Source organism: Chlorocebus sabaeus, chromosome 4 (assembly GCF_047675955.1).
Source record: "Chlorocebus sabaeus isolate Y175 chromosome 4, mChlSab1.0.hap1, whole genome shotgun sequence".
In the NCBI taxonomy this organism is placed as follows: domain Eukaryota; kingdom Metazoa; phylum Chordata; class Mammalia; order Primates; family Cercopithecidae; genus Chlorocebus; species Chlorocebus sabaeus.
This window is the reverse complement of record NC_132907.1, coordinates 8,765,562-8,792,368: the sequence shown is the minus strand read 5'-3', so window position 1 is coordinate 8,792,368 and position 26,807 is coordinate 8,765,562. Positions and strand designations below refer to the sequence as shown.

The window sequence follows — 26,807 nt, the reverse complement described above, 5'->3', positions numbered from 1 at the left end:
GGTAAAATTTAGATTTTTTAAATAATAATTTTCTATGCTTTTCTGCTGAAATTTAATAACTACCATGTACTATGGACAACGAAGATTTTATTCATCTTGTGAGGACTAGATATTGAAGAGAGGTCTGTAGGAAAGAGAAAGTAAATTGTATTCCCCATTTTACTGAACAGGATAAAACAAGAAGTGATCTATTTTTTGGTTTGAAACATTATATCAGCAAATCAACAATCATAAAATATGACCAGTGACACAGGATTGGGAAAATTCCCTGACTGAAAGAGGGGAGGAGATTGAACAAAGGACATTAAACATGGAGACCTTGAGTAGGCACTTGTAGGCACTGGTATTAGCAATCTCTGAGGCCTAACTTTGGTACTATTAAGAAAAAACATAACCAAAGGCAGGGGCAGAGAGCAAAAGAAACCAAGACTGAGAAATAGAGAAAGCAAGAGGAAAATGGGGGTGGGTGGGTGAGTTGGGGGTGGGTGGCATGCAGGGGTAGTGAGAGAGAAAGCAAGAAAAGGGGAGCAGAGAATGAATATTCTAAGCATTGTTTTAATCTAAAACAGAGATGCTTCCAGGAGAATGAATTTCAATGGAGCTGAGCCAAAAATAATTATAGAGATTTTCTTGTTTTGTTTTGTGAATGAAGAGCATCTCTTTTCTCTGGAGATGCGAGAGTGAGAAAGAACCAGAGCCAAGAGATTGAAGTGATGCCCCTCTGCCCCTTTACTTCCACGCACCACAGTGGCAGACCTTTCTTTCTTCCCTTTTCCAAAAGCTATTGGCACCGAATTGTGCTAGGAAGAGAGGGACGTGGCAGCAGCCCTCAAACCTTAGCTGGATTTTCTATTCTAACAATAGCTTGTTTACTTGATAAGGCTGAAGTATTGAAATTGGAAGCAAGATTGGTGGGGGGTGGGGGTGGGTGGGTAGGGATACATAGTTTAGGTTCTAGAAATAAAATTGAGCTATTTACAACTAAGAATATTCTCCTATTTGAGATACTTGAAACTTCCTTTGGGGTTTGTTTTACCAATTATATTTGTTTCCTTGTTTTTCATCATCAATAGCAAGCTACTAAAGGAAATAAAGTATTCTCTCAATTTTCCTCCATTTTCTCTGTGATGTAAAATCTTCATCTTGGAACCTTTTTTACAGGGAAAAATTGTCATTTGTTAAAATAGCTTGAGCTATGACTGAATTGTTGTGAAAGCAATATAATATACTCTTCATGAAAGCAGGAATAAAAGGCTTTATACTAATATGAAATACACAGGATTGGAGGAGAAACCCACTAACATTAATAGACTTTTGTGACAGAGTAATCATAAACAACTCAGAATTAATACCTAAAGACTATTAATTTTCTTAAGTTAAATTGACTTACATAAAAATCACACTAGTAAGTACTGTCAGAACCTGGATATTCTCTCCAAATCTCTTATTTTAGGTGTTATGTTGTATTAAAGACCCTGTTGTCATTTTTATCATTCAGACATATTAATTCTACAAGTAGGCTTAAGGTATCACTTTTGTCTTTGTGTTGCCTGAGTTTTTTTTTTTTTTTTTTTAAAGCAATATATTTCAGAAACTTAAGAACCAGTTCTTTTCCTCTACATCATATTTTACAACTTGTAAAAATTAACATTTATTCTTATAAATATTTGACCTGCTAAGTTTTAACAGTTTAGTGACCCAGTAGAAGAACAGCATAGAGAGTTGTAAATTTAATGGCTTAACACCAAAACGACCTTGATATGAATTAAAAACAAGAAAAAGTATTTATGCTATATTTGTAGCCAAGATTATGGATAGGCTTAAGGATAAACTTCTCAGAAAGTAGCAAAACTAGATATATTTTCCTTTAAAAGTTTTACAGCTGAAAATTGTTTTTCTGTCAAAGAACGATTAACATATATAGTAGTTAGCAGTAAAGATATATGATTTTATTACATAGATACTTTTTTTATTTTTTAAAGATGAAAAATGTCTTCATGTACGTGGGACTTTATTTAGGGATTTCCAAACATGTTTTAAATGTCACTGTGAATATATTGTGTAAATCTGTGAATATGAGCTTTATGAATCCACATTTAATTTAATTAATCATATTGATTCACTTGACATTTTTCTCCTCCTGAACCCTCCTCCCCGCTTTTTTTCATCTCTCTATTAAAAGCATTTCTTTCACAGTAGTCGACTAATTTTTGAAGTAGATTTTACAAAATAAAACTGACAATGGTTTTTGAAGAACTTTTAAAAGCATTCAACTTATATATATATTTTTAGAGTGGTTAAATGAGTATTTAAGAATTCAAAGTACTTAATTACACTAATCTTAACATTATATTTTAAAACCCAATCCCCCTAATGAGTAGATCTACTTTTTAAAGAGAACAATTATTAATAATCACTATGCTGTATGCCAAAATAAATGTATGAAATTAGCAACAAATATTTATTTTTCCAAGTTTTTAAAGAAAACATTACCATTTTAAAAATAAAATAGCTTGCAAAATAGCAACAGATTTAATAATTTTTTTATTCAAAATCTCAGTAGATACAATTTCAGAATTTATGGTTGGTTATGCTGTATCATTTAAATTGCCAAGAGAAAATGTTAGTCTGCTAAAACATTTAGAATATGATACATAATAATTTGTTATTAATGACAATGTATCACACTAACATGTGTATTTACTATCAAGCTCTACAACTGATTAGAAAATGAGGAGATAAAGATAGATTTACAATGAATAAATGTCCCAAAGATATTAATGGTAATAACTAAGCAAAAATGAATACAGAGCCTTTGGTATGTGCACCAGGATTTCTATATTTCACAAGAATATAAAGATATATGTATACAGGTATATGCAATATAGATAGATTTGTCATTATTTTAACATTGATCAGCATATAATAAAATGGATTTTTAAAGGTTCTATCTTGACCAATTCCTTTCTACACCCAAATTACTAAACCAGTTTTAGAGTTTAGTAACTCAAATTACTAAACGCAGAAAAGTTGCATTTCACTTGAAAGCAACCATGGAAATTGCACCAAAGGTAGTCTTATTTGCTTGCTCTTTTCATTTTGTAGTGGTATGGAGTCCAGTATATGGCTGTAGGGAGGAGGAAGTAGCAAGAAGCAATGAAAGGATTAGGATGGAAACTTCCTCGAGCTTCACGGGCTTGTTTGCTGGCCACAGATGCCATTATGGTATATAGATAAGATATGCTTAATATTAAGACTTTAAAAAGAGCCTCCATACTCCTGAAAATTCTGAGGCAAAGCTGAGCCTCTTTCTTTAGACCGTATACTTCATTCCCGTTGGCCCAGGAAGCCTGGCTAAAGATAGTCTCATCCAGCTCACACGCTTAGGTTTTGTCATTTCATGTCATAACCTCCACATTCCTTAAATGTAGTTTAAAAATGTGTTAAACGGAAATGCTGATATAAGCCTAAATGCAGCTGTACTTGCTGTTTCTGCTCTAACTTCATTCATGGTAGTGGATTTAGTTAAAAGGGCCCAGAACAACCATGCTTAACAGTAAGGAAGCAAAATCCTCTTGGCTTCAATGAGGGTTAGGTGTACGTAAGAGCAAAATGAACGTTAGATATTTGCGACAAATACCTTCTGTGGAAATGTACACATTTCATTGATGTCCTCTTAATGTATAGAAAAATATGCCACATTATGAATAAAGCCCCGTTTGCTTTTTTCCTATATTAAATGCTATTATATGTATCTTAAACATATGGAATATGCAGTAACATTTATGATAGTAATAGCTGACACCAAATAAGAACTGTTAGTGATCCTTGGTGTCTATTTAATCATAATCAAGGACTACCTGGTAAGCATTAAGTGACAATAAAGGGTATTCTTGCTAAAATATTATATGAGTGGGTAATAGAGAAAATGGTCACTTAGACAGAAAAGTCAACAGAAAATAGCAGTAATTATATGTGCCTTGTACATGAGAATACTGTATTACATTCAATGTACCATTGTACAATGTGCTATTACGGAAAAAAAAAAACAAAAAACAAAACAAAAAACAAAAAAAACAAAAAAAAAAACCATGGTACCTCTCTTTGGTGATACAGCTGCATTTAGAAGTTTCCCAGAGCACAACATTTAGCTTTTCCAATTGCTATTTTGGTAGAATTTCCCCTCCCAGTTAAAAACTGGATTTCATCACACAACTGCATAATTGTTTTTCTACAACTAACTATAATTACTTGTTTTGTGCATCTCTACTAGAGGGATTCAGTGTTTGCTGTTCTACCTCATAAAATGTATCTGTATTAGAGGCATGTGAAAAGGAGTATTGACCTTATATAATATATTGCTATATTGGTAGGGGCACACAGCTCTAATTCTTTGTAAAGGGCACAAAAGTCTATATTGCTTTGAGTTTTCCTTTTTGAATGCTATGTGTGTTTTCTGACTAAAGCATAAAATTGAAGGTATCTGAAGACAAGAAACTTCACAACATGGAAATTACTCAGTACACAAAGAGACTTTCTCTCATATAGAGATACAATGGGTAACTGAATAAAAAAGGCTGTTGGAGGGATTTGTTGATAGTGGCATCATAGAAAACTCTGGAATCATTGATTGTGAGATTTGTCAAGCCAGAAAATCAGACACTGATTTTAAATCATTCAAGAATATGTAATCATTTTATGTCATTCACAAAGCTCTCCACAAATAAAAATAAAATTAAGCCCCTCCTGCCACAATCTTCTTTTATCTACAACAGTTGTTCTCTTTCTGTCTTTTCTTTCCAACTCCTATTTGTCTATCGTACTTTTTTCTTTGAAGTTCTCTTTAATCCTTGCTTTCCGATGTCCCTCCTTAGTCTTACTCACCAGTGACACTGATAAAAATAAATAGTCTATTTAAAACAGATGAGTCAAAGCCAAAAAATAAATGACTGGTGTGTACTTTACTATTATTTTTAAAGTAAAACTACACCTGTGGCATTGTCTTAAATTTTTTAAATAATTTAAAAAACAAACTACAAAGAAAATGGAGGAGAACTGAAGTACTGTTTAATGTCTCTGAATTTATTTGTAAATATACATAATGTTAAATGCAGTGAAGCCCTAGTGAGACTACTTTTGTGCTTACTGATCCCAGGGTGCAGAAAGAATTAGCTTATCCAGGAAAACTCAAAGTCATAATTAGTCTTGTGAGTTATAATAATCGGGTCTCATCCTGCATTTCTTTCTCATGTGGTACTCCCAGTGGGAGTTCTGCATGAAAAAGGACTATGGGATTGGGCATTAATAATGTTATACCTGTGAAATATGAGCATTTTCCTACAGTGCCAATCAGTAAAATTAGAAATCTGCCCCATCTTGGTCTTACTTCCTTCAGTTAAAAAAATAACATCAATATATATTTTTCCAATTCCAATAAAAACCTCTTAGTTTTAAAAATGTCTCTCGAAATTAGAAAATAAACATGAGTTTATCCCCTAACTAAATATATCTTTTACTCTTAGCTTAGTTATAAGTATTACTGTAATTAATTTTTGTTTAAAAAAGTTAGTAACACCTAAGTTTTACATAGTTTCCTCAAACAAACAGAAACAAAAAAAAATTAAGTAAGAAAAGAATCAATGAAACTCAGTGGAAAGCTATCTTTATTCCCAAAGATCTCAGATAAACTTGCAATACTTTTTCCTAATTTGGCTATTCAGGTCTCTCAAACACTGTTGACTGACTAAGCTGACCAATTCAGCCTAAATTAAAGGGGAGAAAGAGTGCAATAGCTTGCAAACCCTAAGATGTTGACATTTTGTGAAACAGAAATAGTCCTTCGAAGAATTACATTATGAGGAACTGCCAACTAGGATTAGAAAAATAGGCTAAATGGAATAGTAGTTGTACACCCATCTAAAGTTCAACACTGCACAGCTTAATAACCCTAAAAATTTAGACAATAGTCCATCGACAAGTGAATAGATAAACAAATCATGGTATAGTCCAACAATGAAATATTACCCAGCAATATAAAATAATAAACCACGAATACATTTTACAACATGGAAGAATCAACATAATTATTCTGAGTGGAAGATGCTAGACAAAAATGAGTACAAATCATTTATGTAACATTCTAGGAAATTCAAACTAACGTATAGGGACAAAAGCGCATCAGCAGTTATCGTTGGGGAGGGTCAAGAGGCAGGAATTACAAAGAGGCATGAGGAAACTTTGGGAGGAGTGATGGATGTGTTCATTATCTTGATTGTGGTAATGGCTTCACAGGTGTATACATAGAGATACATTTAAATTATATAGTTAAATATGAGTAGTTTGTTACATATCAATTTTACCTCAGTAAAGCTGTTAAGACCCAGCATGGTGGCTCACATCTATAATCTCAGAACTTTGGGAAGCCAAGGTGGGAGAATTGCTTAAGAGCCAGAGTTTGGGACCAGCCTGGGCAACATAGCAAGACTCCATCTCTGAAAAAAAAAAAAAAAAGAAAAGAAAAAAAAGAAAAAGCCAAGCATGATGACAGGTGCCTGTAGTCCTAGCTACTTACGAGGCTAAGGCAGGAGGATCCCTTGATTCCAGGAGTCGAAGGTTACAATGAGCCACATTTGTGTCACTGCACTCCAGCCTGGGTGACAGAGCGAGACTTTGTTTCTAAAATAAGTAAATAAAGCTGTTAAGTATAAATGGACCAACTAAAATGGATATAGCAACCAATCAGAATGGATGCCAGCCAGTAACCAAAAATTTCAAACCATAAGTTTCAGAGTTATCTGGGACCATGAATAGTTGAATGTAAAGAATTTGGGGATTCAGACTGCCCTCTTCAACCCCTAGTTGATGTTTATGAACTCTGTTTTAACTTAAAACCTTTTTCCATTTTTTCCTGCTAAAAAAGGATACAGTCTTGAATGAGGTGAGCATCACGTTTTAGATTCTTTCTCTAGCCGTGCTACAAACTGTGTGACTTAGGGCAGGTGACTAATGTCTGAATATGACCAGACAATCGTTCGAGGTAGAGGTAAATTGAAAGATACTTTTTTCTAGAGAAAATAGAATCTCTCCATCAAGCATTTTGACTTTACAGTTTGTGTTTTTTTTTCACAACATCTCCAAAGATTTTTCTCTTCCCCCTCTTTACCACCACATGTGTGACAAAAAAGGAGTGGGGGTGTTCACTGGAGGATGTTGTTAGTCAAACAGAAATTCCCTGAATATATTTGCCTATGGTGGATATCACTATGTAAGCTGATAAATTTCAGTTTGTTTAAGCCAAAAATTTATTAAAATCCACAATAAGGTGCAAAAACATCGTATGGAGACTATCCTGAAATTAAGCACTAATAACTGATTTACCTAATAAAGTGTCTTGTTTGGTACAGAGCACATAACTGAGATAATTCCAGGTTGTTGTTTTTATTGTTCTATTTTTTACTTACAACTAAGTTTTTAGGTGCATAACTTGAGCTAGATCAGTCTCCATCTTAAGAGAGAAGAAAATAATTTGTAAGAACCTCAGGGACTAAGCTAAAAGTCAATAAACATATGGGAAAAAAGACTGGAAGCAAATTGAATACATGTGCAAATTGACATTTTACCAAAAGAACATGGTTAGAACTTTAGGTTTATTAAGCATATGTCAGTAGAATTGAAACCAAAATCTATTTAGCAAGTGGAATGTATTTGTGAATGCAGAAATACATGTATTTTACATTACCTGAAAAGCACATTTTTCCATATTATGACTTAAACTTATCCTGATTTTAGAGATATAATATTTTAAATGTGTTGATGAAAACATTTTTATTTAGAGAATTAGGTGTATTTTTGTTTTGTAAAATGTTTGTCTTTTTGCCTGGGTCAATCCTCATACCTCATAATTAGGTTTCTGCACATAAGATTTGCAATAAGAAAAATGTATCATTGACCTTGGACATGAACTTCTAACTAGTCTTATGTTGATGTGTTGATCTCCTGCGTGTTAAACCTTTATACAGCAGGTGTGGTTCTAATCTTTGTTCTGAATGTTTTGTAAAAGGGGAAAAAATGAGAAAGATTCCATTTCTTTTCCTTTTCCTTTGTACTTTGCTCATGTCTTCTGTTTCCCTTTTTAGTGTGTTCTTTCCTCTCACCTTCCTCCACTCCTGTCACTTCATTATTTAGCTAATGATTTTTTTTCTTGTATTAATGTTGGTCAGTGACCCAGACATTGTCTTCATTCTGAAGTGAAATTGATTTAGGCAAGTCCTCTAAACTATTCCTTGACTATGCTTAGAATTAAAGAGCTCTTCAGATACATGAACTATTCCTTTTTGTTCAGTATCTGTGATATTGTTTTCTTTTGTTTAATCTCTTTGCTCAGGATTTTAACTAGGACCAGTTCAGTGACGAAGGAATTCAAAAGACTTTTAAGAGATTCCACCACTGCCACCCCACCTGATTTTTGATGTTCCATATAATCCAATGAAACAAGTACGCCTCCTTTCCCTTCAGACTATGTGAGAAGGGATCCAAAACCAAGCAGTTTGGAAGTCAGTATACAGAGAGTTTGCCCTGTGCTTGGCTTCCTAGAACTGGGGACTCTTGCTAGAAAAACTCAAAGGGGCCTTTTGATGTTGAGACAAAGATTTCTGTCCAAGCTGATTTCTTTTCTCGGTGGAATCAACTCTTGCTGTTCAGCTGTGACTTCCTGTTCCTGAGATGCTCAGCTCAATTAACTACTCATCCCTCCCTGGCTCCTAATCTGAGGGGAGATATAAATCAGCATCATATTTCTTACATGTTATGGCCATATTCTAGATGTCTATGTTTCTTATTAGTATATATTGACAAAAATCTGCCTACCTATCTCACTGGATTCTCTTTTGGATCCAATGTGATAATTTATGTGAAATCTTTCTGCAAACTGTAAAGTATGATAAAAATATAAGGTGGTTTTACTGGAAACAACCGAAGACTAGGAGCTGATGTGACATGGCAATATCAACCAGGTACATATTGGTTGATTCAGACCCTTCATACTTTTGTTAATAGATCCTGACATCACCTTGTACCTTGTTTGTGCAAATACACTTTTTTGTTTGTTTGTTTTGTTTTTTGTTGTTGTTGTTGTTGTTGTTGTTTTTTTTTTTTTTTTTTTTTTTTTTTAGTTCACAGGGAATCAGATCATTAGGTAGCAACAATGAGTTGCTCCTTGTGGCATTTTACCATGTTAATATATAGGTGGTGTTGGGATAATTGTCAGCACTGAACCATTTGAATGTAGAGAATATTATAATTTAAAAAATCTTGTCTTCTCAGAAGAAATGTGGAAAAAAAAAATTCTATGGTCAAGGCATTTAGATGATATCTTTAACAAGTTTTATCCTCTATTACATTTCCACACACCCACTCTCCCCAAAACCTAGACTTTCTGGCTAGGTACAATTTCCCTTACCTGTAAAGTCCAGCAATCTGGGAGCTGAGGTGGAAGGATTGCTTGAGGATAGGGATCAGAGACCATCCTGGGCAACAGAGAGATACCCTGTCTCTGCAAAAAAATTAAAAAATTAATTGGCCGGGTGCAGTGGCTCACGCCTGTAATTCCAGCACTTTGAGAGGCCAAGATGGGCAGATCACCTGAGGTCGGGAGTTCGAGACCAGCCTGACCAACATGGAGAAATCCTGTCTCTACTAAAAATACAAGATTAGCCGGGCGTGGTGGCACATGCCTGTAATCCCAGCTACTGAGGAGGCTGAGGCAGGAGAATTGCTTGAACCCAGGAGGCGGAGGTTGCAGTGAGCCAAGATCTCACCATTGCACTCCACCCTGGGTAACAAGAGCGAAACTCCATCTGAAAAAATAAAAATAAAAAAAATAAGCTGGGTGTGGTGGCATACCTGTAGTTCCAGCTACTTGGGGGGCTGAAGCAGGAAGATCCCTTGAGTCCAGGAGTTCAAGGCTGCAGTAAGGTATCATCACGCCACTGCTCTCCAGTCTGGGTGGCAGAATGAGACCTTGTCTCAAAAAAAAAAAAAGAAAACACTTTCCTTTTTCTCTCATGATCCATTAACATAAAGTCACTTTCTATTTCACTATTATAAATAGTTACAAATAGAATGAATTTATTAATTAATGACTATCATAATCACTATTAATTACTCTTACTGTACAGCATTTCATATAATCTGTTCCATAATTCTTCATCTTTAAAAAGAATTCAGAGTTACCCCTGAAAACAATGAAACAGACAATATCATTATGGACTATAATCAGAATCAAAAAACAAAAGTATTTAGCACTTCAAAATGAAGAGCTAAAGAGACCTTGCATATCTTTATGTTTATTTTGCCTGCATCAGATTAAATTTCTTAAAATTGAAAAAAGCAGGCCCAGCGTGGTGGCTCATGCCTGTAATTCCAGCACTTTGGGAGGCTGAGGCAGGAGGATCAACTGAGGTCATGAGTTCGAGACCAGCCTAACATGGAGAAACCCTGACTCTACTAAAAATACAAAATTAACCGGGTGTGGTGGCACATGCCTGTAATCCCAGCTACTCTGGAGGCTGAGGCAGGAGAATCGCTTGAACCCAGGAGGCAGAGGTTGCAATGAGCTAAGATCAAGCCATTGCACTCCAGCCTGGGCAACAAGAACAAGACTCCGTCTCAAAAAAAAAAAAAAAAAAAAAAAAAAAAAAAAAAAAAAAAAGACATTGAAAAAAAAAAAAACCCAGAATACAATATCATATTCTATTGTGTATATTTCTTGTATTTATCAACTAACCAAGGAATATGGTGACCTCACATTTTTATCTATACAAGTTTGTAACATTTGGATAGGCAAAGAACAATTTTATCTACTTTCATTGACATTTTCACAAAAAATTAAGAGAAGGTAATTTTCAGAGCCTAAGAATTATTTGCAAGAAGTTGATGTTGATTGGAAAACAAAACATTATTTTATTTTATCATTATTTTATTTTTTATTTTTTGTCGGTACATAGTAGGTATATGTATCTCAAAACATTATTTTAATTTACGCCTAAAGAAACTTATTGTTTAGAATCTACCAATTTTCATGTATTTACTTTAGCTAAAATGACATCCTTTGCTATACGCATTATTCATCTGTAACTATTTTTATAGACTGTTTACTATCTAAAGAACAACACATCATGTCAACACTTTGTCTAATACAATGGCAAGCAGCAGGAACAAATTGTACAAAATCCTGTTTCAAAATAAGCAAAATTAGCTAAGGGGGAGACCAAAGTAGCCTAAACAGATATCAGAGCAGAAACAGTTATATATGAGATAAAGGCAAAGTTTTTTGCCTTAAGATCTCCTAGAATGAAGTTGAGGTAGAGGAGCTGAAAATGGCATATAATTAGACATATATTTTATCTTTTTCCAGAATAGTTTACTCTATTATTCCCTCCTATTGACTATTTGTGACTCAATACAGTCGTCTCTAACTGTGGATACAGTTGAAATATTTTACCCCACTTCTGAAGACCATGTATCTCAAGGAAGATGCTGCATGACATCTTTCAAGATGCTGTTGTATAAGAACTTGCAAGTATACACCTGGTTTATGAAAAATGGCCTGGATAAAAATAAGATATTCTGCAGAATCCTATAAATCCCTCTACTGCTGCTCCCTGGTTTCTGTCTGTAATTCCGGTTGGTTTCAGTAGTTGCTTATCCTTGGTTCTTGTCTTTGCCTTAGAATTTGGCTTTTTCCTTATGACACCCAGTAGTCACATTTAGCTGCCTTTTGTCACCCACCTGAACTAAGGTCCCCTAGCTTTTTGATAGTACTCTCATTGTCTTCTTCCTGCAGTCTCATTGTACCTCATTCCACATTGTGCATTGTCTGACAGCTGTGTGAGGTGTCTTATCTATTTTAGCATACATGATTGGTCAGTTCAGGGAAATAAGCACTTTATTTTTATACTTAGTTGACCACCTGGGAGGCCAATTAGGAAATTTCTGCATAAAGTAGGCAAAGACTGTGAGATTCAGAACTAAGGTGGTAGCAGTGAGGATGGAGAAATAAAAGGTTTAAGAGCTATTAAAGACAAATATCAATAGATTTGATGACTGTTTGGGTAAAGGAGCAAAGGACAGGAAATTCACCGATCATGCTTTATTCCTGGCTCAAAACTTTGAGGTGATATGAAGCCATTTATTGAAGTGGTGATCAGAGGAGGAAAAGCAGATTTGGGATGAGGAAGATGTGATGTGATGAATTCAGTCACATAATGGAATCATACGAGTGTCTGTAAGACATCTAAGTTGTGATGCGTGGTGTTTAGTTGAACATTGCGTCTGCAGATCAGGCAAGAATTTTGGCTTGGGATAAACATTTGAGACTAGAGTATTTTTAAAGGGACCTAATGGTCAAACGTGTTAAAGGAAGTCAAAAAATCACATACAATAAGGAATAAAACCTATTGGATTCACCACAAGAGGCTATTGATGAATATGGCAAATGGAGTTTTAGTAATTTGATGGGGGCAGAAGCTAGAATTCAGTGGATGGAGAGATAAATTGGAAAGTATGGGAACAAAATGTCCTACTTTATAATAACAAGCAGATTTTTATCTCCTCTTAGAATTAAGAACCAGAATTACTTACATATTTTCTAAAAAATTTAAAATGAGATCTTCTACCTCTCTTCCACATCTATTCTCTATTTTTCCTGTCTAGGTATGTCTGCTGGTATTTATTTTAAAGAAACAACATATACAAAATATTTAGCACAAACCTTTGCGTAAGTGCTCAAATAATGTAACTATAGCCATTTCTAATTATCTAAATCCAATCCACTCCTGAAAACATGTGAGAAGGCAAATTTTTGTGTAGCAGAAGCAAATAATTTATATTGTAAATAGGAAAAATAATAATGCATTCTTAGTACATGCAAAACCCCAACAATTTCTTCAATAATCAATAAAACTCTCTTAAACATTTACTTGATAATCTACTAAGAATTTATGCATTATAAAAAGCACCTAATACTTGATTGTTTAACATTTAATGAACATATTATTGGATACATTTGTGTAAATTATAGACAGTTTCAGATATGAACTGCATGTTCCACCTACACTGCAATTAGAACATGTGTTCTAATATAGACAAACAAGAAGATAATATAATATGTAAAAAATACATATTGATGTAATTTACACAGCAAAATAAAAGAGGACTTTTTAAAAAAATTGTTACTTTTCTGAGGATTAATGGAGATCTTTTCATTTAATAATACGTACCGCCTTTTAAGAAGGAAAACATGAAGCACCATCCTATTCAGACGATGTTTGAAAAATGAATGCAGTGTATTCAGCATTCTCTTGTACAACCCTCTGGAAATTACATGGAGAATCCTTATAACAAATTTAGATTCAAATGTTAAATTTGGGATAAACGTTCTAAAAAGTCCCTAGTACTATTATGTATACCTATAGTGTAATCTGAGAGTGCAGTTGTTATGGAATATGGGCAAAAACATAGAAGCAGAGGAGTGGTTCTAAATTGGGGATGATTTTACCCCCGGCCCTGAGAGAGTGGGCAGTGTCTGGGGACATTTTTGGTTGTCACAAAATAGAGGTCAGGGATGCTGCTGAACATCCTACAATGCACAGGACAGTCCCTCACAACAAAGAATAATGCTGCCCAAAATGTTGATAGTGCTGAGGCTCATAAACTCTGAAAGAGAATAACATTCAAAGGCATGTTCTGTGTAGAGAACAGTGATGAAGTAAATTTGAACACAGGACAGGGCCAACCTGGGGTCTTTAGAATACTAAGAACTGATGTTGGAGAAACACAGTGTTGGATGGAGGGCCAGTTGGTTATACTTTCATGGAGAGTCCTGAATGTAACACGAAGAATTTAGATTGAAGGCTTTATTTTTATTTTATGTATTATTTATTTATTTTAAGAGACAAGGTCTCACTGTGTCACCCAGGCTGGAGGGCAGCGGGAGCAGGTGTTGCAATCACAGCTCACAGCAGTCTCCAACTCCTAGGCTCAAGCAACCCTCCTACCTTAGCCTCCTGAGTAGGTGGGAATACAGGCTTGCCACCACTCCCAGCTAATTTTTCCATTTTTTTGTAGAGACAGGATCTCACTATGTTGCCCAGGCTGGTCTCAAGCTCCTGTTCTCAAGGGATCCTCTCACCTTGGCCTTCCAAAGTGCTGGGATTACAGATATGAGCCACCACACTCAGCCGAGATTGAAGGCTTTAATGAAAAAGAGTGATGTGATGAGAATGAAGTTTGAAGATCTGTAGGCCACTTGAGTATGTTCTGGAGAAGAGACACCGGCATCATAAAAATCCACGTGGGGCCGGGTGCAGTGGCTCATGCATGTAATCCCAGCATTTTGGGAGGCCGAGGCGGGTGAATTACCTGACATCAAGAGTTCAACACTAGTCTGGCCAACATGGTGAAACCCTGTCTCTACTAAAAATAGAAAAATTAGCTGGGCATTGTGGTAGGCACCTGTAATCCCAGCTACACAGGAAGTTGAGGCAGGGGAATGACTTGAACCCGGGAGGTAGAGAGTGCAGTGAGCCGAGATCACACCACTACACTCCAGCCTGGGCGACAGAGCAAGACTCCATCTTAAAAAAAAAAAAAAAAAAAAAAAAAAACCAAAAAACAAAAAAAATTAAAAATCCATTTGGAGTGGGAAAAGAGCAGCATATGGCAAGATTGTCAATGGAAATATAGACAAAAGGTCGAACTAAACCAATATTTCAGAGAAAACCTCAATTGGAATAAGGAACAGATTGAATATTGCAAAATCAAGGGTTGGAATAAATCTATATTATTAACATAGGAAAATACACTACAGTGGAACTTTTCATCAACAGTATAATAAATACAAGAAAGGGAGCTGGTTTTGGTGTGGAAAATAAGGAAAAAATATTACATTCAGTTTTTACCATGTTACACTTCAGGTATGGATGAGACATCCAAGTGCATGAAATAATGTTAATTAGTACAGGAGCTTTTGTCTAAATTTTCTGATTAATTCTTTTTTAAAAGTATTTACGTACTCCTCAGATTATGAGTCCACTGACTTACAATCTGAGCACTAACTCTGCACAATGTATCATATATTTTTTACTTGCAATCTCACTTAAATTTTAAGGAATTACTTGGAATTACAAGGAGAATGATATTACTACTCCCATTTTATTGATAAGAAAAATGAGGCTTAGCAAGGTTAAATGGCAAAGGTCCTACAACTACCAAATCAGTGAACTGGACTTTAACCCAATGTCTTCTAGCTCGAAGTCCTGGGCTTTTTACTAAAATAATTTTCTCTCAGTAGCCATTCCTGTTTCAGTTACTTTCACACAGTCTCCTACAACCATATCTTTTTATTGATTTTATTACGTCACTTCCTCCAGCTATACACTCCCATACACACACATACTTTTTAAATACCTTTTTCGTTCTTTGAAAAGCAATACTTGCTAATGTAGAAATTTGGAAAATACAAAAAAGCACAAGTCAAAAGAATGAAAATCATCATTAATTCTACCACATAGAAATAGCTATTAATAAATATCTCTTAGGTCATGATATAAATTTTTACCATTTTTCTTTTTCTTTTTTCTCTCTGTTGATGGTTTTCTTGATATACAGTGATATTTCCAAAGTAAATCATGAGGAATTAGAAAGAGGATATTAAGGAAAAGCATGGTACACAAGCTAGAGAATTAGCTCTCAAATCTATAAAGAAGAAACTTGTGTGGGGTGGGGTTGGGGAGAGAGAATGGGGAGAAGGTAATTTCTAGAATCTCTTTTAGCCCAAGGATCACTAGGAACTTAATAAATCTTAGTTCATTTGTCATCTCTATGCTCAGCTAATGACAAGATTAAATTGAAGCTACACTTTCCTGAGTGCTTATCATTTGCCAGGCGCAGTACTAAGAGCTTTACTCACATTATCTCATTTTATCCCTGCAGAGTATTTCCAACTTAGAGAAGAAGAAACTTAGGCTTAAAGAAGTTTTAAGAACATGCCCAAGTTCCACATCTAGTAAGTGGGGAAGTGAGGATTCAGAAACAAATTTGTGTGGCTAGAGAGGCAGTATTATTCTTTGCTATGCTGCCTCCTCTTGATGAAGAAAGTCAGGTGTGAAGTATATAATTCAGGAAAGTGAGTCAGAGAGGAGCTGAAGGAGATCTTGGGATTTCCGGTACAGAACACATTCTCATGGTTTTTAGCCTCAGACTGTCTTTTCTGCTCTTTTCTAGGAGTAGGTGGACATTTGGCCTCCAGGATGTGGTTCCAAGCTTGAGCCACGGGGTGGTTTTTATCTATCTCCATCGGAAAGGAGTGTGCTAAGGAACACGCATGAGATTACTGTGTGTCTGACACGTAGTAGGCCCTTAATATTAGTTTGCTGAATGCACAAAGGAAGGGAAATTAAAACTGAAGATCATTTCTCAGGAGTAACTTTAATAACAAGTTGAGGCACAAAATCCCACTAAAGTTTACCAGCTATCTATTCAGAATGGCTGAATTTTAACAGATGTTGACTCACTCTCTTAGGAACTTAATATTATCTACTACATTTCTTTCTTTCTTTCTTTCTTTTTTTTTTTTTTTTTTTGAGACAGAGTTTCACCCTTGTTGCCCAGGCTATAGTGCAATGGCGCGATCTCGGCTCACCACAACCTCCGCCTCCTAGGTTCAAGCAATTGTCCTGTCTCAGCCTCCCAAGTAACTGGGATTACAGGCATGCACTACCATACCAAGCTAATTTTGTATTTTTAGTAGAGGTGGAATTTCTCCATGTTGGTCAGGCTGGTCTCGAACTCCCGACCTCAGGTAATCCACCTGCCTCAGCCTCCCAAAGTGCTGGGATTATAGGCGTCAGCCACCATGCCTGGCCTACATTTCTTAAAGCCAGAATACTGCCTTGGAAAAAAAAAAAAAGGAAAGAATATTACAATAACGTGTAATTAGAAGTTATCACATTTTGGCTGAAATTTAAAATAAATAAATATAGTCTTTTGCTTTTGAAAAAATATTTGGAAAACATAGTCTTTGATTTTCAGTTTTACACTGTTGATGGAGTTGTTATGGAAAAGTAAAGACTTTAAGTGGATAAAGTTTGGGTGCCTTTTCTCAGCTAGTCCTCCGGCTTGGGAATATTCCACCTGTCTGTGGAAACATGCCCTTCCTGTGAAGCTTGAAGTTAGTCACTGATTTTACATGAAGGTCTGCATTAAGCTGGGTGCAGTGGCTTGTGCCTGTAACCCCAGCTTCTCCGGAGGCCAAGGCGGGAACATTTGAAGCCGGGAGTTTGAGACCAGCCTAGGCAACATTGTAAAACATTGTCTCTACAAAAAATGTTTAAGGATTAGCCAGGTGTGGTGGAATATGCCTGTAGTCTCAGAAAATTGGGGGGCTGAGGCAGGAGGATTCCTTGTGCCTAGGAGTTTGAGGTTGCAGTGAACTATGATCTCTCCACTGCACTCTGGCCTGGGAGACAGAGCGAGACCTTGTCTCTTTAAAAAACAAAACAAAAGAAAATTAACAAAATATTAACAAAATATGAAGGCCTCTATTGGTGTAGTCACTCAAATGTATTTTTATACGTAATTATTGGGCAGATAGCCTGCATTTTTTTTAATGATAAGTGTATCAATGCTACTGTTCCCTGAGGGCTTCACATAAAGGAAGATATTTATCTCTGGAATTTTAGCCACACTGAGATGAAAATAAAATGAAATTAACAAAATATTAATGCAAGTGTATTTGAAGATCAACTGCTTAATGGTTAGGTCTATATTATTCTCTAACTTCCTGAAAGTCAATACATGGCAGAGTCAATGAGTTAACCAGCCAATCAAAATCACAGTATCTATCTAGTTGTGAGTCTATTATTAATTCCTTAATAAAATGCATGGCTTGATAGAGTTCATGCTTCCTGATCTTTTTAAAACTTTTAGCCATACTAGGTTGCTGCTCTGAAGTCTGAGATTATTTGACATTATTTTTTAACACTAGACAACTACTATAACACTATAGGAAGTAGACAGAATTATGGAACGTTAGAGCAACAAATGACTATCTAGATCCTTTCACTCCTTTTCCCTTAGAGATGGGAAAACTGAAGACCAGTAAATATAGGAGAGTTGCTCAGTGTCACACAGTTAGTGGTAGAGCTGGGCCTGGAGCCCAGGGCTCCTGATTCCCAGGCCACTGCTCTCCACAACACCAAGTCACAGAATTTCAAGATCCCACCCAGGGTCTGATTTTGCAGATCCTATGAGGAACTTGCCTTGCAGTCTGTGGACCCAGACTGTGTTCATTTATTTTTTTTCCAGACAAGGTAAAGCAGGAATTAGGTAGGTGAAGGCATAAAGGAGCAACTGAAGCTTACATGAACTTGAAATTCTCTCATAATGGCAGATGCCATGGGAGTTTTTTGAGACTGCTTCTGGTGAAGGTGAACCACCCATCTCCTACTCAGAAGTGAGCGTCGGAAATGGCTAGTGCTAGCTTTAATCTTAGGAATTGTCTTTAAGACTCAGGGAGATGGATAGGTTTCCTTGCAGTTACTGCCAAGTAAAATGGAGCATTAAAAATATTGATATCTCAATTGTCATTATGCTGTTTTATGTTGGCAGTAGAAGTAAAAACCAAAAAAAAAGCAGTGAATTATCCCACTAATTTTCTGTTGTTACTTTCAACATGAGTCTGCTTTAATTATTATCTTTACTTCATGCTGGATAATGAAAAGATTATAAACTTTGGTCATTTGTGTAACTGTAGCAGCAAAGGGGAAACAAAGGGGAAAGTAAAGTTTTTGAACTGAAGTTTTAATTTGTGTTTAACTATACAAGCTTACGACAAAAAACCACAGACATACAAACAAAACTATGAACAAGTATAGCAGAAATAGTTATTCATTTCAGCGTTTAAAACATTCACTTTTACTATATGAATGGCTACTGGTAGTTAGAACAAGTTAAAGATGGTCGAGTAGTTTTTCAGTATTACCAAAACTGCACCAATTCTCTGTGAAAAAACAACTACTTTGTCAGGTTGATTCCAGCATTTGCCTTTCAGCTCTGACAAAAATAGTTTTGACTGATTTACTGACATTTTTCAATCTGATTGTTAGATAAAGGTCTTTTACAACAACCAAATCAAGTTGACCAGTTGGATTCCCATTCTTGCTCTTATTCACACTTTCTTATTACCTTTTCTTGTCCAAACAAGTTACCCAGAGTCATGGAGTAGAGAGAGGAGTCAGCTCTTTTTACAAGATGCTTGTGTTTCCGCATTTTGAAGCACCAGAAGAGGAATGTACCTCTCCTCTGTATCTTTTGTGTGTCTGTAAACTGAAATTACTGATCTGCAATTTAATAAACTGTTAAGAACAACATTCAGCCCAGTTTTTTTCTGGGATGAGGAATATGGATCACTAATGTGTACAAGATAATTTTAGGAAGCATATGGATAGTGAATAACACAATGAGAAAATTAGCCTCTTTCAGGTTTTTTGAGACTTCTAATTATATCAAGAAGAAAGTCTCAGTCTGGTGCTAACAAAGAAGTCTCTAACACTTTTATCTTCCTTTTTGAGAAATAGAAGACAAGCCTCAGGCTAGCGTCTTCAGCAGATTACTATGTAGAGCCAGAATTTAATAATACTGTATGGTTTTCATTAAAGTATAATTTTTTGGGTTACCAACTATATGGATGACACTTTTTAAAATGGCAGGTACACAAAGCTTCCTTTTAAAACACGCTTAAAGTTAAAAATAAAAATCGAGTTAGATTAAAGACAAACATCAAGTGAAAATTAGTGCAGTGAATATAGCAGTGGAAATATTACATAATGGCTATAGTCAGTGACATGGCGAAAAGCACGAGGCTGCTGTGTTAATGACTATATCTTGGGGAGTTGGCAGTCAACTCCCTCACTGGACAGATGGGAAACCCAAAGCCTAGAGAGGTCAGAAAATCATAAAATCAGGACTGCTATCCATAGGCCACCTACGAAATGGATGTCACTACTTTATTTGACAACTTGAATCATTTTTTCAAAATGACCTTTTTTCCATCACTTTATGAACAATATATACTAAGTCTGAACTTGAAAAACAATAAAACTTTATTTCTTCATCCCCAAATTATGACAAGATTGACTTGACAAGGTTATTGAAGAAGAACTGTAAATATTAGAAAAATGAAGCCAGAATTGTGAGATATGAGTTAGTGAGAAGGCGAATGGAAAAGAATTCCTTCAATATAAAATTTGACTTTAAATTCAAAGCTAAAGTAGGGTTATTTTCTCTTTTGAGGCTGGTTTGCAAAGGTAAAAATGGGTTTTGTTTTAAGTTTACAAGTCTTGAATTCTTGGAAACATGGCAAGACAAACTTTCTAATGAATCTTTTTTAAAAAATGTACAGGCTTTCATAGAAAAGAAAAAACTGAAATGCTCCTAGAAAAAGAAAGCTTTCAATTAAGAGGAAATTGTGTCTTAAAAATATCATAATTAAATGCAGTTGAAGAAAGAAATCGACAGATTTTTGTGAAATCCTTGTGTTTCTGTGAGGTTTGAGAAGGATGCAAGAACAACTTCCTCCTACTGCGCAGGGACTCCGACCACACTGGATGCTCCAGTCAAGTAAACAAACATTCTGAAGGACAAAGAACAAAATTTCAAAATGACAAAATGGTCGCTTCTGAATTAAAACGAACTTTTTAAAGTCGATCTTTAATTGACTTAAAAATTAAAAACTTTCATATTTGGCTGGGTGCAGTGGTTCATGTCTATAATCCCAGCACTTTGGAAGGTTGAGGTGGGAGGATTGCTTGAGGCCAGAAGTTCAAGACCAGCCTGGGCATCATAGTGAGACCCTGTCTCCATAAAACATTTTACTTTTTTTTTTTTTTTTTTTTTTTGAGACAGAGTCCCGCTGTGTTGCCCAGGCTGGAGGGCAGTGGTACAATCTTGGCTCGCTGCAACCTCCGCCTCCTGGGTTCAAGCTATTCTCCTGGCTCAGCCTCCTGAGTAGCTGGGATTACAGGTGCCCACCACCACACCCAGCTAATTTTTGTATTTTAAGTAGAGACAGGTTTTGACCCTGTTGGTCAGGTTGGTCTCAAACTCCTGACCTCAAGTGATCTGCCCACCTTGGCCTCCCAAAGTGCTGGAATTACAGGTGTGAGCCATTGCGCTTGGCCAAAACATTAAAAAAAATTAGCTGAACATGGTGGCAGATGCCTGTAGTCCCAGATACTCCAGAGGCTGAGGCAGGAGGCTCTCTTAAGCCCAAGAGGTTGAGGCTGCCATGAGCCATAATTGTTCCACTGCACTCCAGCCTGGGCAATGAAGCAAGATCCTGCCTCAATAAATTAAATTAAATTAGATTAAAAACCTTTATTGCCTTGTCTACTTATTATCTATTTATTGAAGCCTGTCTCTTGTTGGAGTGGAGGGAATGAAGAGGTGGGCAGCAAAGTCAAGCTGGTTCATCCATTGATTGGATGTTAAAATCAATGTATATGGAAAGAGGTAAAACAGAGTAAGACATTTAACACATTTTAAAATCCCAGGCAGATGGGAACTAATTTTTTATCCTTTTTCTGCCTCTGTTTTCTTTATTCAAATAATGGGACCAATAGACCTCTGTGTTATTGGGTTATCTAAAGAAATAACTAACAGCAGTTAGTGAAGTATAAAACCAAGGGTTGAAATGGGAAATTAGGTTGCATATCTTAATGTCTAAATGACTCCCAGGTTGTGAACTAGGGACAGAGAAAAGTTATCACCCTTTCCAACTAATTAATATTGTCTCATCCTGAGGATTTCCATTTTCAGACCCACCCTCTGGCTCTGACATGTTTATTTCTAATTCTGAGAGCCCAACCGAATAGTCATTGGAGAAGTTTCAGTCCCTGGGAAATTCCAAGAAATATCATTCCATGCACACCATGGACTCTAGAATGGATATTCCTGTGCATTAGCTCACCAGAAAAGGAACACTCTGCTGTACTCTGTTAGATTTTCTTGCAAGGATTCATGAGCAGATCTGTTTCAGATGCTGAATGTCTGAGCAGAAACAGAAATGACAATCATTTGAAATTGGGGATCACTTGTGAGCCATTTTCACAAAGGCCTGAAATTCATCTTTACAGTTCCTTGATTCATTCATGAGACTGCCATTCATCTAGCAGCATCATGTCATGCAGCCCAGCCCAGGTCATTTGAGAGTTTGTTTTAAGTGTCCAGTCTTTAGAAATGTCTCTCCTGTAATCTCCTCCGAAAAGAGGATGGTAGGGTAGACTAGAAGCAACACTGTTTGTGTGTGGATTCCACAATGCCTCTTTAGCAATCCATGTCAGTGTGAGTTAATTTGGTTTATGTAACCCACAAATTATTTTTAGGACGTTGCTCAGGGTCAACTGCTTTATGTGTATTGCAAATCTCCCTTGTTTCATCAGGGAGGAATCTGACACAAAGAGCTATTTACTTATTTATCAACACCAAGTCACCCATAGCTGTGTCATAATTGGAAGACACCCCAATACTCAGCCTCCCGTTTTGGATGTTTCTTTCTCTTTCTTTCTTTCTTTCTTTCTTTCTTTCTTTCTTTCTTTCTATTTATTTATTAATTATTATTTTGCGACAGGGTCTCAGTCTGCCACCCAGGTTGGAATGCAGTGGCGCCATCTTAGCTCACTGCAACCTTAACCTTCCAGGGCTCAGGTGATCCTCCCACCTCAGCCTCCCAAGTAGCTGAGACTACAGACATGCACAACACACCTGGCTATTTTGTAGAGATGGGGTTTCACCACACTGCCCAGGCTGGTCTCAAACTCCTAGGTTCAAGCCATCCACCTACCTTGGCCTCCCAAAGCATTAGGGTTACATCTGCGTCCAGCCAGATGTTTCTTTTGCAATGCAATTCCCAGTAGCATTCTCTATCTCAGCTTTTACCCTATCTGACTGAGTTCAGGAAGGACTGTTATTTCAGGTCTGCCTATCCTGGTCATTTATGAAGGGTATTATAATGGTCCCATTTTACAGAAAAGGAAACAGTCTTAAGGAGAGGAAAGAATATACCCTAGTTGATGGAGGAAAAGCCAACTAAGTTAGCCAAAAAGTTACTGATTCCTTTTGATTAAAAAAAAAAAAAGTCATTTATCTTTGCTTCCAGAGTTTCAGATCCAATGATCTCCCATCTTTCATGTCATTCTCTATAACTGGCTTCCTGCTTAGTTCTCCTCTTCATCAAGTATGGGTTCACATTATTGGGCTTAATTAAAATCACTTGGCAGATTTTTTCCATATTGTCAATAGCACACATACTTTTGCTCTTTAACCAATCACAGAAGAATTTTCTTATTCTCTATTATCCTTTAGGTACTTAAAAAGAGCTTTAAATAATGTTCAAAGGAAGCCACTATCAATTGCAACTTGAATAATTCATTTGTAAAAAAAATTAAAAATTTGTAGTGAGATATTATAAATTGAAAGTGTTATTGGATCCTTTGTTTCAGAATATTTGCTTGAGGAAATGACCAAGAACTTAAAATCTGTTCTAACATTGACCCCTGAGAGACATAATAAACATGGAAAGAGTGAAGAGTGTGGAATTGTTTAAAACCTGGTTTTGTCACGGTAGAGATACCTTTATGTTGTATATATTTTCCTCTTCTTTATTAATGGTACAAGCAGATAATTACGTTAAATGTTAAATGACTCCAGGACAATGAGAATTAAATTGGCCTTAATAGTAATGTGTCTGACTTTTGCCCACTCTGAAAATATAAGGACATGCCCTCCCTGGGAAAGTTCGAATGGAAAAATTGTCTATCTTTTATTCCTCCCTAAATAGTGCCTTCTTTAATAATAATAATAATGAATATCAAATTTTAAGATGGCTTCCTCTATCATGACTTCAGTTTATATTCCACTTTAGGGAGAAGTTGAAATCTCTGGGAGGTGGTTGCACTCATTAATTATTTACATTTAACATATATTTGCTGAGTACCTGATGTGTACTAATCAGATACTCTGCTAAATGTTAGGGACAGGCAAATGAGTAAGACACAGGCCTTGGACTTGGACCAAGGAGAAATATGTTTAGAAAAATTAATTAAAGCACACATTTTAGTGAAGAAATTAGGAAAGATTTCATGGTAGAGACAATATTGGATATGGTCCCAGAAGACTGAGTTGCCGTTTATTGCTTGGAAGAGGGAAGAATTATGCAGAAGGGCAGAAGTAAGAAAGTTGGACATTTTAAGTTCAGGAGGTAAATATCTCAAAGTATTTCAAGATAAATGACAACTTGTCTTAGAGTTTTATAAAATTCAAAGCCAAAGTTCATCAGTAAATTTTCTTTTCTCCAGTGCTATAAGAAATCTAGTTTGTTGTAACAGTGATGTCATTTTAATCTGATGCACTGTCTAATTGCTTCAATGACCAGACTTAAATAGTCTTTTCACAATATTTTTTCTCTTAAATTTCTGGTGGGCCAAAGAGATGCTAGTAGAGGAGTGAGTTGAAATTAGGAGATCTGAATGGTGACAGAGACTGGTCACTTTTTCCCCAAACACGCTCATCAAAGAACATGTTGTAAGATGCTTGAGCACTGTAATGTAGATGCTGTTCTAAGACTTCATAGAATTGGACACTGATGACTAAAGTTAGTGAGTGTAAACCTTGGGATTGAGAGCGGCTTTTTAAATTCACATGGAATCATATAAGTTAGGCAGAGGTGCAATGATACAAAACTGGAGGCCTTGTTCTGTTCTAAATGATTATATATGATAGTGAGGAGGGCTCTTTCTATCAGCAGACATTTTGGCATGGTTTGACATGGTTGTACATTTTAATGTTTTTTTCACTTTCCTTATGAGCCCTTTTTTATTTTATTTTTTTATTTTTTGAACTACCCATCCATATCTACAGCTTATTTTTGTCTTTTTAAAAAAATGTATTATTATTTTTTGAGACAAGAGTCTCGCTCTGCTACCCAGGCTGGAGTGCAGTGGTGCAGTCTTGGTTCACTGCAAGCTCTGCCTCCCAGGTTCAAGCAATTCTCCTGCCTCAGCCTCCCAAGTAGCTGGGGCCACAGGCGCAAGCCACCATGCCCAGCTGATTTTTGTATTTTTAGTAGAGATGGGGTTTCACCATTTTGGCCGGGCTGGTCTCGAACTCCTGACCTCAGGTGATCCACCCACCTCGGCCTCTCAAAGTGCTGGGATTACAGGTGTGAACCACCACACCTGGCCTCACTTTTGTTATGATATAGGTGATCAAGTATCACTTTATCTCAAATCACTCACTTTAGGTATCTCCATGCATTCATTCAAATAGACTTCTATAGAACAAATTCTTAGGCACTGAGGATAAGAAGGGAAAGAAAGAGAGAGAGAGAGAGAGGGAGGTAGGGGAGAAAGTAGGGAAGAAGGAAGGAAAGAGGGAGGGAAGGAAAGAAAGAAAAGAAAGAAAAATATCCCGGCACTTAAGGTGCTCTTACTGTGGGATTGTGAAGAGTATGTTAACGTGCTGAAAGGTAGTCTGAAGACTTTATAAACTATGCTCACTTTTGGAAGGTACTGTAGCAGTGAGAGTGGTTAAGGATTAAGATTAAGAGAAATCACTTCAGTGGAAATTGTACCCTATATAGTCATTTGAAACCTAGCTCCTTTAGAATGTGCAAACTTTTTTCTCATCAAATGCAGGATCAGTTAATCATCACAACTTCAGTAGTCTGGAAATGTCAGCATGCCATGAAAGTTGGTGTTCAAGAACATGACTGGAAAAATACTTCAACCCTCAGTCCACTTGGATGAAGCCAAAGAATCCACTATCTTTTCTATTCCAGCTGTACCTGTCAAAGTAATTTATCAGAATTAGTGCTCTTTTTGATGATGTAATAGTGAGCTGACACATAATTTTACTATATCTGATAAGCAAGTTATTAGCTCATGCCAGAACAAAAAGGATGGACATTGCCACTCAAAATTGATTATTTTACGTAACACAGGGACCACCCATAGACTACATAGGATTATCACAGAACTTCAGAAATTCTTGAATCTCATTTTGAGAACCACTTTTCCATTGTACTTTATTCTGGTGTTTTCTTGGATAGCATATATCTGGGATATATAGCCAGAAAGTTTATGCTTCTAGTAAGGCCAGAGATAGAATCTTGAGCTGTGTGGATACAGGAATACTTCAGAAAAGCCTCAGGCTAATATAGTCAGACTTTACTCACTGGATTGCCTGGAAATAATTTTTGGTCGGTGCTATGAACTGAATGTTTTTGTCCCTCTGTGAGGCAATAGCAAGAAGGTGGCAGTCTGCAAGCCAGGAAGAGAGCCCTCAGCAGAAACCAAATGGGCCAACACTTAAATCTCAGACTTCCCGCCTCCAGAACTGTAAGAAAATTAATTTCTGTTATTAAAGTCACCCAGTCTATCGTATTTTGTTATGGACGACCAGTACAATCAGAATAGGATTTTTTTAGGGGAAAGTGTAGAAAGTTGCTTTTTATTCAATGTGATGTTTAGCATTCCGGCCATATGTGCACATCTTATAAGAGATGCTAAATCAGTTTTTGGATTACTTTTCAAGAAGCCTAAAATGAGTTTGGGTTTTCTACGACTTTGGTAGATAAACATGCAATAGAGAAAAAGTTCACCTCATTTACATTTTTCCTTTTTCCCCTTTTTACCAGTCTCTACTACCAAATAGTTGTCATCACTGCAGTAGTCTCCAGTTGGGCACATGTATAA

At 36.2% G+C, this 26,807-nt stretch overlaps 1 long non-coding RNA gene across 1 annotated transcript in view; it reads right to left on the bottom strand.

The window, feature by feature from the left end:
* Positions 1–7,746: 7,746 nt before the first annotated feature.
* The window catches only part of LOC140711487 (uncharacterized), a 30,501-nt gene continuing 11,440 nt past the window's right edge, over positions 7,747–26,807 (bottom strand). The window contains exons 5-6 of the long non-coding RNA XR_012092714.1: positions 25,611–25,897; positions 7,747–8,764 (exon numbers count right to left, since the gene is read on the bottom strand). This is a non-coding gene — a long non-coding RNA (uncharacterized lncRNA). The remainder of the gene's footprint in view (positions 8,765–25,610; positions 25,898–26,807) is intronic.